A 14,445-nucleotide genomic window follows, 5' to 3' on the forward strand; every position below is an offset into this window, starting at 1 on the left:
TTCTTATTCATCTCATTTTTATTGCTCTTTTTATTATTTAAAATATATATGTGATATTTCGGTTTAGCAAATTTGCGACCACTGTCAACTTTTACATTTCTTTCTGTTTGTCAGAAAGAATATTTGCAAAAATATGCCGCCTAAGCAAATCGCTCTTAGTCGATCGACATCTCAAGCGCGCAAAAAGAGAACTACCCGTGTTTCAGAAATATCGGAGCAACGGGAAAAAAGACTTGAAACTAATCGAGAACAGAATGCTTTAGCCTGTTCCTTAGAAACGTCTGAGCAACAGGAAAGAAGACTGTCAACAAATCAACTACGCAAGCCCGATCGTCGGAAACATCAGAGCAACGGGAAGCAAGAATGAAAACCGATCGAGAACGCATTTCGCTATTCAGACGCTGCCAATACTCTGATTTGAATCTCAGTGCATTTCACTATGATCCGACAACAAACTATAGTCTTCCCCCAAGTGTCATCATCGGAGAAATAAATCAATTATGTATGTTTTGTAATGCTCTCAAATTTAAAAGTGAAACAGCTGGAATTTGCTGTTCTAGAGGCATACTGAAACTACAAGATTTTACGTCACCTGCCGAGCCATTATCAACCTTCTTATCAGGTCAAACAAACCAATCGAAACATTTTTTGGCGAATATACGCCGGTACAATTCGTATTTCTAAATGACTTCATTCAGTGCTACACGTATCGTGAACGAGAATTACATGCCAGCAATCAAAGTGCAAGGCTAAATTTATCATCGTGCAGGATCACTTCTTCCATTGCCTGGCGCAGATCATAAATTTCTACAGATTTATTTCATGGATAACACAAATGATCAAGACAATCAACGCTGTCAGGTAAACAATGGCACTAAACGAGAAATTGTTACCACGTTACAAAATTTTTTCGATCAACATAATCAGTTAATTAGGCTGTTCAGAATTGCCCTTGACTAAATGCCATCCGATATTTACAAAGTTGCTATTAAAGCTGAAAAAACATCTGTAGGCCACCACAAAGGAAAATACAATGCGCCAACATTGGATGAAGTGACTATTGTTATAGTTGGCGAAGAATTTACCTCCCGCGATACAATTCTTCATCGCAGAAATGGTGACGTTCAAAGATTTCTCAGAAACGTTTCGATCCTATGATACATTGCAATATCCTATTTTATTTTGGCGAGGAGAGGAGGGATATTATTTTAACATAAAATTGAGAAATCCACAAAGAGGCGAGAAAACCAATAAGAAAGCAAGAATAAGAATGTGCAATGAGTTTTTATGCATATAGATTAAGGATTGCAAAAACGCTGATAATCATTATTTTAAAATGTCAATACTTATTTCATCAATACATTGTCGATATGTATGCGAAAATTGAAACTGAACGCCTACTGTATATTAAATTAAATCAAATCAAATTACGTTCAGAAGAATACATTCATTTACGGGATGCAATAATTAATGATGGTAACGTTAATCCTAATGATGTGGGGAAAATGATTATATTGCCGACTACATTTGCAGGGAGTCCAAGGCACATGCATGAATACTCACAGGATGCAATGACATATGTTTGCGCATATGGGCTCCCAGATTTATTTATTAAATTTACATGCAATTCTGCTTGGGTTGAAATTAAAGAGCTTTTGTTACCAGGACAATCATAATCGGATCGTCATGATATTACAGCACGTAAGTTCAAACAAAAATTAAAATCTTTACTTGATTTCATTGTGAAGCGTCACGTTTTTAGAGAGACACGGTGTTGGATGTACTCTATTGAATGGCAAAAAAGAGGATCGCCACAAACACACATATTTTGATTTGGCTTATTGAAAAAATCCCTCCATGCCAAACTGATCAGATATCAGCAGAAATTCCTGATGTCGCCATAGATCCAGTCTTATTTCAGATCATTGTCCAAAATATGTTTCATGGTCCGTGTGCATCACCATACATGTCTGTTTGAAAATGCACTAACGATATCCTAGAGAATTAACTGCTGAGACTATCACTGGTTTTTTTCACCATTAAAAAAATTTGCATTTCAAATTATAATCGCAAATCTCATTTACACACTTAAATACAAAATTAAAATTCAAACTGAAAGCGTTGCAACGCACGCAGGGTACAGCTAGTAATAAATATTTGCTAAAATTTCGTCTTTGCATGGAGTAATCTTTGGATAAACAATTTTCGTAATTGTGTGTAAAAGTTTTTCAATTTGCTTAAAAGAATCTCGAGATATGGCAAAATATGCATAAAGTTTAATGACCTCCTGACCAAATTATTGGGACCATATTTTCCAGACTGGGACTATCCCGTACATTATAGGGGTCATAAATCCGAATTCGCTGAAAAAAAGGTATGTTTATTCCGAGAAAGTACGTTATTTTGGGTCTGATTTCGTAACTTAAAATATCATCGCAACTAACTAATTACCATATTTGAAGTAACCCCCTTGAACCATTAAGAATGAGTTCTAGAACGTGAAGATCCCATCATTAGATCAAAAGTTATTTAGGGCGGTGCTTTTTTTTTTTTTTGCTCTCTCTCTCTCTCTCTCTCTCTCTCTCTCTCTCTATATATATATATATATATATATATATATATATATATATATATATATATATATATATATATATATATATATATATATATATATATATATATACATATATATATATATATATATAATACAAAAATTATAAATACTTTTGTATTAATAACAACAATAAAACTCTTTCGTTTTCATAAAATGTTTTTGGTAAAGAATATGTGTTGAAATTCTATTTCGGGACTTCAAGGCTGAAAACATACCATTAGAGTTATAATTAGATTTATATTTCAAAGGTAGAGTTATTTTTAGAATCTTGTCCCTCTTTCACTACCATATTAGGAAGCATTAAATGATTATCGATGAAGCGTAGAGTTACAACATCTGTACCACTTGAGCCTGTTTACATCATTCTCTGTCAGCATTTAATGCGGGAGCGATTGTTTTCGCATGTCTCTTGCTGAATAACGTGTTCCATTAAAGATCTGCCGGAACCATCCGGTGTTTTATCCACACCCCCTCCCTTGTGGGGTGGGGATGTGAATTGTTTTAACCACCAGTCTACCTTTAAATAAACCTTTCGATAACGTATTATGGCTTACGACTGAATTATTCAAGTTCAATACAACAATGATAACAGGAATGTAACCCTGTTATTATATATATATATATAAAGAAATACTATGCTTTTATGTACTGAGATTTATCAATTTTTTAAGTAATTATAATTATTTGTAGCATTTTTTCTTAATCTAACTTTATATTTTTAGTTATATTTGTTCTCAATATATGTTGTTTAAAGAAATATTGCTTTTAACAGTTATTCTTTTTTTCTGTTCTAAAAATGCAATTACTTTGGAATTGAAAAACTTGCTTAAAAATTTTATGAGTGAAAGTTATTAACTATACAATGCATTGAACCATGATTTGATATCTTGTGTTTTACTATTTAAATATTTCGAATTAAATACCAAAAATTACATGTATTTTCCAATATATCAGAAAATTGTATAATGGCGACCGAAATGGGCTACAGGTGGCGTAGAGTAGAACTCCCTACCTACCACAACACTTCACATGCTTTCACCATTAGCGAGTGGAGAGTCATAGGGTAAGGAAGTGCGTTAATTTCTGTTTTGATTTTCAAATAGATTAAATCCTTTTCAGCTCGAAAACTAGTGGAACTGAAAACTGCATTAAACATAGTTCTAAATGAAAACGTCGTATAAATTTAAAAAAATATTTATAACTAGGAGGCTTCGCCCCCTGCTCGCTGGCGCTCACCAACCCCCGGAACTGCTTTCACAGTTCATTTCGGATTGCTGCGCAATCCAATGCTCGCTTTGCTCGCTCATTGGATACGTTCTTAACGTCCAGTTTTTGTATACTTTTTTGACTACTGAAGTTCCGAAAACTTTTCACTGTAGAAAATTCTAAACCTGTACATTTCAATATTATTTTGAAATTGCAAACAGTTCACATATTTTTCTTAATCACACTATTCTAAATTTCAGTTGTTGAGAAAAGTAACTGTTGTAAGTTTTGTTTTAAAGTCTTTCCCACCAGAGGGCTAAAACCATGTGTTGTAAAACAATATGAAATAGTAGTCTGCCACTGAACGCCGGATGTAAAGCATCGGCTTCGATGAAAATAAATTTGTATTTTTAATTCTTTGAAAGGCGCCACCCTAATAATATGGAATTTGTAAAATAAATGTATATATTTTTGATTGTTGATGAAGCCCATCATTTTTCGTTTTCATCAGTGTTCAGAAGCAGAACAATAATAAGTTTTTTATTTTTAAAATGTATAAAAACAAAGAAAAGAGTAAGAAAATGAGTATAGTCATAGAAAAAGTTAAAATTATAATATAGTATTTGTCAGTTAAAATAAAACTTTTTGTTTAAGTCATTGCTAACAATTCAAATTTCTCCGAGGCAATTCTAAACCTTAATTTTGTTCAAAATGTCAGTAAAATTAAGGTAGTATTGTTAAGTTGAAACACAATATTTTTAGTTTTGATGTCAGCAATACAATTCAATTTTTCACAAAAACGATTGTTTCTATTATTAAATTCAGTGTTAACAATTCAAATTTTTCTGAGGCAACTCTTAACCTCTAAATATTATTTTTTTTATGTACACATTTCTAAATGTCAGTATTCAACCACAAAGCAACTTAAAGTCCTCAAATTTAGCATAAAGTTGTAAAATGTAATGAAAGAGGGTCATAGCAATAATGTTAGTAGAAGTAAAGTTAGTACTGTAAAATTAAGACAATATTTTTAATCAATGAGCCAAGTTCTTCAAGAAGCAGTTGTAGAAGTAGCTGGATAGAAGTTTTTTTATTTAAAACTTTTTATAGAATTTCTTTAAAAACACAATTGTTAATCTGGGCATTTGGCGATACAACACTTATAGAATCGAAGGATTTGTTACGTCAAGCGCTCAGGTATCATAATTTTGATCTAGTTGCGCTTCTATGTCATTTTGATTTATGTTGCTAAGTAAACGTTCAAAAAATTCTATGGCTGGCAACAGCATTTTTATTTTTTAAGTTGTTTATTTTTATTTCTTTTAGAATTCGTTATTTTTTTAGCGAAATGCTTTTTAACCTAACAGAATTCTTTGCCGACTGTTTTTTCTATGAATGAAGAAAATAAAGTAAATATTTAACTGTTGTGAAAAGAATCTTATTTAGTTGTACAGTCCGCAAAAAAAAAAACGAATCACCCTGAATAACTTTCGTTCTAATGATCGGATTTTCACGAACTAAGTGTCAATCTTAATGGTTCCTGGGGGTGACCTCAAATATGTTAATTAATTAGTGCTAACTATTAATTAAGTTACGAAATCAGACACAAAAACGTACTTTCTCTGAATAAACATATAATTTTTTTTACATATTTGGAATCTAGACCCTTGAATTAGTGGGGGTAGACAAAATTTTAAAAAAATTGGGTGGTAAATTGGGCCGCAATAAAGGTTTATATATTTGGCGATAGTCCAGAAAACCGCCAAAAAAAGTCGCCTGCGCAAATAAATATTTTAACATAACCCATTGACTAATTCAAAAGAGGAGTGCTTAATTTTACTAGGTTGCTACGCAACCAAACTCTAATAGAAAAAAAATTGAAATAATGTTCAGTGATTGCTCGGAGGGGCTTAATTTATTGTTAATAGAAAATATCTCGAAGTTTCCAGGCCATAAACATTTTTTTAGGGGATTTCTGTCCAAAAAGCAAAAAAAATATTATTTTAATCTCCTTTGAAAAGTAAATTTGAATCGATTTTTAAATTATTTATGATAGTTTTTAGAATTTAAATACATGAACTTTTTATCTGATATTATTTAGATTACACTGTTTTTACTATATTTATTCGAGGATTTTATACTAAAATAAAATGAGCATAACTTATTATAGCTATATACAAAATTTTAGGGATAATCATTTTTACAGTTTTAATCGAGTCTTCTAGGCAAGAAAGTTTGAGGGAAAAAAAAGTGCTTGAAAAATAAAATGTAGATTGTATAATAATTGTAATGCACATTCACAAGGCTTTCTATAATATGAATGCTGAATGTTTAGTGGCATTTTAAAAAGATTGAAATATGTTATGTTTAAGAATAAGATATTGAAATAATATGTTGCAAATTGTAGGATTCATTGCTTAAAAAATCGCTTCATTCTACTAGATATTTAGGTTACATCGTTTCCTTTGGATAAAGATGATTAGCAAATAGCATCCTCATGTTTCGATACATTCTGAAACTTATACGTTCGCAAATTCACCATAAAATGTCGCACAGCATATTCTTCAATTACGATAAGCTACATTTACCACCAAATACTGCTACTATGGTTATTTTTGCTTTCTTATATATATCTGAAACAGAGCTCGTAAGATCCTTAAGATACTGAAATGGGGGCACAAAAACTTAAGAGATAAAATATTTAATTTCATTAACTCAAAATATCTGGTGTCAAAATGTTAATTTTTAAGTTAAATATAACTTTTACAATATTGATGTTCTTACATTTTTAAAGACCATATGAATCCTGATAAAATATTAAAATGCATATGTTTACTTTAACTAGTGTAAAATCCTTATCAAAATAATGATCAAGACCCAAATGTAAAACAGTATAATTGACGATAAAAACTCAACTAGCTTCAAAACATATGAAGAGGGAAGTAAAAGTCGACATGTTTCGAGTTTTCAAATATAATCGCCCATTCTCAAGATTTGTCAGGCTTGGATAACTTGTGACTTTTATTATTGGACGCTCAAAACATGTCTATTTTTATTATCATCTATTATTTTTTTAAATCAATGAAGTTTTTATATTTTCGATTCAGTTTCTTGGGATTATCCATTTAGTTACACAACATATTAAATTATTTCACTCCATATTAAAATAAGTTTTACATATGTTATAGGCACAGGTTCTTAGATTGAAAAAATAATAATTCACTACTTTGTAAAAAAATTAATGCAGTAAAAAAAAATCTTTTTTTTTTTGCTGCAAGCCTTAACATTTTAGTTTAAGGTCATAAAAAAATTCCGTTTACAATTGAAATTTCAAAAGTCGAATGTGAAAATGGAATGTCCCCTAGTACCAGGAATCGAAATTAAATAGTAACAAGGACAACTTTTTTAAACAAGTTAGCGTTTCCGTCCTACTCGAAGTTGTTTGAAAAGGTATTTTTTATATATCGATTCCAAAGTTTATTCTACATATATTTCAGGGTATAATTTCGGAGTATTTCAATCGAGTTTATTTTTACACCCTTATTTGCTTAAAATTATTAAATAATTTACTTAAAATAAATTATTCAAGCTACATGATTTAATGCATTTATAGTATAATAATAAACGGAGCTTCCGACGCATATCCTTAACCTTAATACCGCTATCATTAAATAAATGGAATAAGCTTAGATAAATAATAAAAGTTAATTTTTCCCTCGTGTAATTTTCAAGGAATAATATGTTTCGATCAAACAGATTTCATTCTGGAAATAGCGAAATTATTGAGTGGGTCTCTTGGAGCAATATCATTCTTATCCTCTTTTGACGAAATATAGGAAAAATTAGTTTTCACAGTTTCTGTAAAAAGTATGTTAGCCTACTTGCCACGTTTTTTTTTAAATTTTTTTTTTATTGAAATAAGGTCGGAAATTGTGTATTGTGTGCACAGCTTCGGAATCCTTACAAATTTCAATTTTTAGTATTTCCTGATTAACAAAATAAGGCATTTTCCTGATAACAAATTATACTACAATAATATCTTGGAAATCATGCTAAAGTAAAAAATTAAACTAAATAGTTTAGTGTATTATCAGAAAAAAAAATCTACTTGGTATCATAAAGAGTAAAAGATATAATGAAATAATTAGTGAATCACACGTGGTCAGAAAATTAAAAATTTAATTTCACAACTAAGATAGTAGGACGACATTTAAGATACTGAGATATTTTAAGACACTAAAAAAATTGGCTACGTATTCCACAGCTTTTTATGTTCGGTATCTTTATCCTCTTTGTAGTGACTTATAAAACATCAACACTATTTTAGATAATCAAAGTTGAAGTCACAAGAAACAAAAAAAAAAGACAATCAATAATTTATATTCTTTTTTCAAAAAAATAGTATGCTAAGTAAATAATCAGCTGTTTTGCATTAAATAATTTTAAACAGCTGAATGTTTTTAATTTCTTAACAAGGTTTTATTCTTAGCTAGCAGACAATATTTCTTTAAAAAAAACTTGACTATAATTTGAAAAGGAAACCTAAATTAAAGAAAATCTAAATTAAAGTTCTAAAAAATTGATTAGTATATTAATGAAGAAATAATAAACGTAAAATGGAAAAGAATAAGAATTTTAAAATGTTAAAATTTTATTAAATAGTTGGTAAAATAGTTCTGCGATACACTTCCGGAAATTTCTTTTAAGATTAGGATGATATAGGGTAAACCAACAAATGAAGGAGCATTTCATAGATATTTCTTAGAAATAAAATTTTAAACGTTTTAATTTAGATTGATTGGTAAGAGTAGCTTACTACCTAACAATAGGAAGTTCTTTAACAATGCATTTAGTTATCTGGTCTTTGAGTCTTCTCTGGAAAAAGTTTTGAATTTGTTAGTATCTGATCAACGCCTTGTTTCTTTGACAAAATTATAAGGTCAGTGTTTGTTGTTATCCGTTTAAACTACAATTAATTGCATATAATAATGCTTTTTTTTTCATTGTGAAAAAAAGAATTCAAAATATGGTCATTGAATTTACGTTTAATTTATTTTAAGCATCATAACATAAGCAAGTACTGAGATTAGGGGGTGTTTATTAACTGGATTACGGAACGATGAAAAACCAATGAATAAACAAGTGTTCCTTTACTGGGATTTTTTCAAGTTAATGAAAATAAAAGAAAAATTTTAATTTTCTTGTACCTTTTGTCATATTATAAATCAAAATTATGTTAAAAATAAAAAATAAAAACTTCTAACCAGTGAAGGAACAGGCATGTTCCTTCACTGAGAATAGATTTCCCAGTGAATGAATAGTATGTGTGAAATATGATATTACTTGGATAATTAGTAGTTCAGCGACATAGAGGACTCCTAAAATTCAGTTAAATGTTGTATGAATAGTTCCTATAACTATTTCATTTAAATATGCAAATTTAATTGCTAAATTTATTTAAAGAATTATAATAATAATTAATTTATTATTTATCTTTATAAATGTAGTGATTAGTTATTACATCATACCTTAGACTCCTTAATAAACTATGTTTATTAACTAAATATAACAACTGAATATCATAATAAAAGCTTGAATGGAATCTTTGCAGGATTTTGTGCCAATAATTAGCTAAATTATTATCCTATTGCCGTCTTTAATGTCCTAACGGGAACTGGTAGGAAAAATCCATTTAAAGACAATTATCTAGGTGAAAAATGGGTGAAGTTTTTTTAAGGTGACATCCACCGATAACTCAGTGCAATGCGAAGATAATTTCAAAAGGCAAAACTTCCCTTGGAGAATAATATTCGAAATACTGGTTTTAAGAACTTCAGAGAATCTTTAGGAGGGAAGTAGCCCTGGCATCCTTTTATAAAGTGATTGCATTTACAATGCGAATGAAACAAGAGTTGAATACTGCCCTTAAACGGGAAAAATCTGCGGCCTTAAAAATTATAAGGATTTATATTCTAAAGTACCAAGGAAAGAAAAAGTACCTCCATTGGTAGTTTTTCCTTACAGAAGAATTCGTAGAGATATTACAGAATCAGTCCCTGCTACATACTTCATTGGAAAAAGCTATTCATGAAATGAAACGATGACCGCAGCAACATTTTACAAATATATTGCAAATGTTTCTACCCATGGCTAATTAAAAATGCAATCAAATTCCTAATTTTGCTTCTTCTGGATAGGTATAAATCTCATATCAATTTGAAACTGAGCAAGTTTTGTTCCTCAAAACAAATTTTCTGGTTTAGTTTTCTACGTAATTCTTGGAAATCTCGTTAGATCTTGAAAACAAAAGAATTGTAAAACAATATGTCTAGAAAATTTTACATCCATTTTTAAATAAGATTTGAGGCATCAACTGATGAAGTTAAAATGCTTTTATGAAATGCGATATTTTTTCATTCGATGTAGAAAACGTTGACTGTAACAAATGCATGCAAAACAGACACCAAGAGTTAATGAGCAAAACAACTTATCAACAAAACACATGCTTCGAGAGTAACGATGCGCTATTTCTTCAGAAGCTTGAGAAGGAAATCTCACAAGTTATGTTGCAAATTTTTAAAGGAACATTGACAGAAAAGTTTAATCTCCCAAATATCCAATAGCCTGCGCTTTTCTCAATATTGAAGAATTTATTTCAAAAAGAACAATTGTATAATCAAATTTTGGCTCTGAAGCTGAGACAACTAACATTAATAATGAAAGTATCTTGAAAACCGATTTTGAGATAAATCCTCTTGAGGCATTGTTAGTTGCAAAAACGATTGGTTTCATAAGTAACTACTAGATATAAGTCAATGAGAGATGGGTTTTACTCAAACTTCGAAACTCCTTTTTCTCATTTATTATCCAGTGAGGAATTCTTGAAATGGAACTGGAAAATCAAAAGAAATTTCGAAGATACATTTACATTGGCCAAAAATTTGGAAAAAAGAGGAAGGTTAAATCAAAAGAAAAAGAAATAAATTACTCATGACGAAGAGAAAAAAAATACTTAAAAAGATTTTAAAAAAAAGCTTGAAAAATATGAGGAAAAGATTAAACAAAAAAATGATCGAATTATAATAATAATAAAATCATCATCAGATTACACAATGATAAACATTCATAATTTAGAACGGACTATTAAACTGTGAGAAAAAAATGAAAAACATTTTTTTAAAATTATGTATTCAAACATATTTTACTTTCCATTCCATGACTGAAAAAAAAGTAAAATTTTCCACATTAACTATGGTTATATGTCGTAATTCCAAGAAAAATCTTGTTTTTAGACATTTGTGTGGCCTATGGATTCCTAACGAGCATCAAACATTATCAAAATTAAGTGTTCATTCTCTGGAAAATTTAGTGCTTATTCACTGGTAAGAACTGTTCCTTCACTTGGTCATCTTACTACTTATTATTTAAACCACCAAAAGCTTAAAACAATATTATGTAAGTTATCTAACTTTTTTTTACATAATTTGCATTTAATAACAAATATGTCGAAACCATCATTTAGCTAAAATTACAAATTTTGAAATTTTTATGAATTTTTTTTAAAGGCAAGCTAAGCTTAAGTGTTCCTTCATTGTTTAGTTTACCCTATAAGATGTTGAGAAATTTGCGATGTTGTGAGAGATGTTTAAAAATGTTGACTACGTATTTTTATTAATATTTATAAAATATATATTCAAGAAATTGATAAATATATTATTCCAAATCTATGCATACGTATGTATATTATTGAAATTGTATCAGTTATTGAAAAACAAAATAAAAAAAAATAAAAAATAATCACATTAAATAAGCACAATCTGGTGTATTCTATCAGAAGCACGCTTTTTTAAAACTAGACATTTGTTGAATAAAGTGTTTTTTATTCAAAATTCTTTACTAAAATTGCAAATAAATTATTAAATGACTAAAAAAGAAACATCGTATTTTATAGTGTGAAAGAAATAAAAATAAAAATATTAGCAAACGATTATTAGCGAAAAAAATATGAATGAAATTTTACACTACGCGCGCGAAGTCAAGTTTCCCGCAAGTTTATCACATTTTAATATTAATCGCCCTATTTAATCATTTATTTATTGTCGCCAAAATATTTTTTTAAAAATAATTAATTTTAATTTTTCTCAGCTTCTAATAAATAAAAACAGTTGAAACTTTAGATTTTTCAATTGAAAAATATGTAGATTAATATGGTATAAAAAAATTCATACTTTATAATTCAATATTTTTTCATCCTCACTTTAATTAAATAATAAAAAATAATAAATAATTATTAAAAATTATTTTTTGCATGAAATTATCTTTGGGTAAATGAGTTTTATGAGTGGGTGCAATTTTTTTTGAATTGCTTCATTAGTTTTGAAAATATGACTGAAAACGCAAAAAGCGAAATTAACATTAAGGGGTACGAACTTTGAATCGCTCTCCTGACCAAACTATGGGGACCACATTTCCCAGATTGCGGCTACCCCCTATATTTTGAAGATAAGAAATCCAAATATGTAAAAAAAAATACATGTTTATTCAGAGAAAGTACGTTTTTGTGTCTGATTTCGTAACTTAATTAATAGTTAGCACTAATTAATTAGCATATTTGAGGTCACCCCCAGGAACCATTAAGATTGACACTTAGTTCGTGAAAATCCGATCATTAGAACGAAAGTTATTCAGGGTGATTCGTTTTTTTTTTTTGCGGACTGTACAAAGTACTTCAGTCAAAATTTGGGAGCCACGTAAGAGAATTATATATATTAGATCAGAAACACATCATTAAAAGGCAGAATGCTTTGGTGTTTTCAAAACAAAGCAAACGTTGCCACCGGCGGAAAAGAAATACAGCCAAAATTTGGGAGCCACGTAAGAGAATTATATATAATAGACAAGTAAATACGAAAAATTTTAAGAAAGAGAGAAAATATTGTAGTACATTCCCATACAACAAAGGAGAGGATAGGGATCGAGCGGGTTAAGACATAGAACCCATTGCGTATTCGAGAGTTGCGATCGCGAATAGAAAGTTTAATCTTTTTACTCAGGTTAATTACATCTGTATTTTTGTTCTGGGAATTCAAATGGATAGTGTTTTATTATAAATGTAAACTATAACAATCCAGAGCTCCATACCTACTCTAGTTCCGGTTAGAAAGTTAGCAACTGCTTACTACAGCTTATTCTGCGAGGTGATATTTTCAAACGAATAATTTTGTTTTCAATAAAAGAAATAAATTAGATAATTTCTGAGCTCAAATCTGCCGTACTTAATAAGATATTAATGCTATTAAGTAATTCTGGTGAGTTTGAAGTGAAAATTTGTTTTAGTTATTTATAGATATATTGATAAAAAAAAGGTGACATGGTTGCTAGATTTTGAATAACTCGCTTTTTTGGCAGTCCTGGTCAGGCATAATCACTTCATTTCTTCACGAGTAGCTAAAACCCAACTCTGATAAAAAAATTCATCAAATGTGACTTAATGAACTGGGCAATATTAAGAAGATGAAGTAATATTTTACGACACGTATTCACACATTGCTTTTATTCAGAGAAATAACCTTTGGTTCATTCGCGTAGAGATATATTAAATAATATCAATAATATTCAAAAAATTTGTTTTCCTTTATCTTATAAAAGTCTGAATTAGAGCACTGTATTGAAGGTTAAGTTTTTTAAAATTTTGAATATTTACCAATTGCTCTGTTGAGTGAAATGTGTTCACGCAAAAAATATAATTTAATTTTTAATATTCAAGGAATCGATTTCAACATTAATAATTAAAACTAAATATTTGTATTTATTAAACACTTAATCCAATTTGCATAAATTTTTTTTACTTTTATAGTTTACCAGTAAAAAAAAAAAAGCTATATTGAAAGGTCACAACAAGTAATCGTTAAGTGTGTATATAATCTATTTTACTTCTTAAAATTTATTGGCTATTGACGTGGTCATTATTAATAACATACTTTCATGTGAATGACCCAGCATTTTTCAACAGCTATACTTACAACAATTAGGTTATTCATTTCTGATCTTGAAATCTACATGTCAAAATTTAAAATAAATATGTAAATTTTTTGTTGCCAAAATGGATGTCATTTTTCAAAAATGTATAATATTTCAAAAATTTTCATTTTTTTGTAATAGAACAATTTTTATTGAAACTTTTCTTAGAATCGACCAAAAGGTTTGCAATTGTAAAATTCCTCACTTTTATTAAAAAATAAAGCGATGAAGAATTTCTTTAATTTTCAGGTTCAAACATATTTAAAGAATAAAAAAAAATTATTCAAGGAAGTGACTATTAAGGCAATTTTGGTTAGCTTTAATAAGAAATTTATTATAGTTTATAAATATTCTCGGTTTCGGTAATCTAATTAAAATAAGGTAAAAAATAGTTAAAATTTTTAAGCATTTAATTCAGTTATTTTAGCATAGTGTAAAAATTCCGAAAGCCTTTAAATCTTTTATATTCAATATTAATACAATAAAAAGAAAAAAAGTCTAAAAATAAAAAAAAAGATTACTTTTCAACATAAAAAAATTTTCTGAAAAATAAAATTAACTTAAACATTTCGATTACTAAAAATTAAAAAGCAAATACCAGTTGT

Source organism: Parasteatoda tepidariorum, chromosome 6, assembly GCF_982258835.1.
Source record: "Parasteatoda tepidariorum strain Cologne lab strain chromosome 6, Ptep-v5.0, whole genome shotgun sequence".
Lineage (NCBI taxonomy): Eukaryota > Metazoa > Arthropoda > Arachnida > Araneae > Theridiidae > Parasteatoda > Parasteatoda tepidariorum.